The sequence below is a fragment of the Watersipora subatra genome, chromosome 9 (genome assembly GCF_963576615.1).
Source record: "Watersipora subatra chromosome 9, tzWatSuba1.1, whole genome shotgun sequence".
Classification (NCBI taxonomy): Eukaryota; Metazoa; Bryozoa; class Gymnolaemata; order Cheilostomatida; family Watersiporidae; genus Watersipora; species Watersipora subatra.
The window spans coordinates 45,191,221-45,193,571 of record NC_088716.1 but is presented as its reverse complement, the minus strand read 5'-3'; positions in this window follow the sequence as shown (position 1 = coordinate 45,193,571).

Here is a 2,351-nt window from a genome sequence, read left to right as displayed (position 1 = left end):
AAGTCAGAAAGTGTGACCTCATCTCCTCTCAAATTAAACCTTACTTATGCGCTCCCAAAGTTGTTCACTTAACTTATCAGTAGTTTATGGAACAAAGTCTAATCAGCAACATGCTTATTATAAAGCATTGTTCCAGACAATTCGCTGCTTGTTAGCTCAGCTTGCTCTGTTTTTATGCTTGTGATGAGAATTTAAACTGTTAAAAATGGACCAAAACCAAGCACAATTCTGTTTTTATCTTTACCGCAATTTCTGTTTTGTGTTTGTATGTCTAGATTTAGCATACATTTTAGTTAGCTTTAAGGCATATATTTAGATTTTCTTGAGTGTTATATTGAACAATTCAGGGCATATGTTTATGTTCTCTTGTGTATTATATTACACACTTCAGGACATATATCTATGATTCTTGCGTATTTTAGCATATGGTGGGTCTGTATGTAATTCTATGGAAATATTCTCAAACTAACATATGTTTGTTATAATTATAATGATTTTACTTCCATATTATAACCTCATTAGTCATATATACTGTTTATAATATATATATAATATATATATATATAATATATATGCTCGACGTACTGTTATTATGCTCTATACAGATTCTCACACCAAGAAATCTAGCTGTATTATCACTTAACTGCCAATATATGTTACATACATCCACCATTTGCAATTCAAATTCAACATTTGCATATTCGGCAAGTCAGTTAAAAATGAACTTATACGAAATTCCAATGGATCCTATCAAAAAGTGTCGGTATCTTTTTGTCATTTGCGATTGTTTTTAATGTTTGAGGTGATCTGACTGACAGAATCTTTCAAGGTTAAAATCAACAAAACTTGAACCCATGAAGTTTGAAACGCTCAGTTTCAAAAGAGCCCGATTATGAAGCCTGTAGTTGCAAAGAAACTGACAGATTCGAGATCAATAACGCTGCAACTTCAAACAGTCAAACTTCAAGGCAGTCAAACAATTAGTGATGTCATTTCGGTATATATTTTTCTTTAGAGCGTTTGAACAGCGATCAAGTTTTGTAGATTTTAATCTTGACACATCCTGACAGTCAGATCATTTTAAAGATTAAAAACAATAGCAAATGATAGAAAAATCTAATAAAATATTTGGTTTAAGCTCATCTTTAAGCTTGATATTACTAGTATATAATCTTATTGTCTGCTGAGTGCTACAGCTTTTTGTATAGCTCGTCCACAGATGACTCACATCTGCTTACACAAAAGCTTTTCATGATTAAAGATGCTTAAGGTCACCTCACACTTCCTTCAACCATAACTCAGCAATAAAATTGTAATTGTTATTTGCTTTACTTGGCTAGGTAAAGTGCGCAGGGATATCTACACTAGGTAGAAGTGACATGGGCAGAGGAGTTTACTAGAACTGTCTCAGGGAAGAAATCATCAAAAATTTAATGCCTACTGATAGCTTAAAACAATACAAGCATAGGTAGAACATTTGAGAGATCCCAGAATGTTAGGTAGCACAACTTTGTAACTCCAAACCAATTATCACTTTATGTCGATTTCCAGTACAAAACCTGCTAGAACATACATCAGAATACCTTATATACAAACTTCCTTGCCTTTTCTCATGAATAAATGATGCATAACTATAATATCGATCAATCTATTCAAAAGGAAATTAGTGAGAATTGAAAGACTGAATTATTGATGAAATATTGACCCTTCACATCACCAATCTAAAAAAGTCTGTGACACCTTTATGGCTGATTATTTTTTGTTTATATGTTTCATGGAGTACTAATCAAACATTCTTCATGTTAATAAACAAAATATAACCAGTGGTGATGCTTTTACTGAAAAGGAAAAGGTTTCCTTATACACATATATGCAAAAGATCTGTAATTATAAGTCTTAGCATATACATGTAATGAATTTCCTTCCTGTAAGGAGTTTTCCAAATTGGAGTATTAAGCCTGTGTAGTACAATTAGATTTATCAGGACAGAGAACACTTTTAAACCTTAATATATGATTCAATATATACACTAATAACATACAGAATGGCTATAAATATAAAAACACAATAGAATACCTGATACAGTATTCATGACATACGATTGAATAGCTCCTTTAACATCTAGGTGCTCCTTTTGATTCTCCTTTTTCTCATCTCATATTGTTATTTTTTCATCTTTTATTTCCTTTGGCTTAGTTTACAAAAAAACTATGGGTGGTGTCTATATATTCACTTAGATAGTTAACTCTTGGTCTATACTTCTAACTAATGCTTACATTTGGTAATATTACAGTACTTGAGTGCGCTACTGATATATAAGCTGTTATATATACAGTATTACTTTCTGTAAC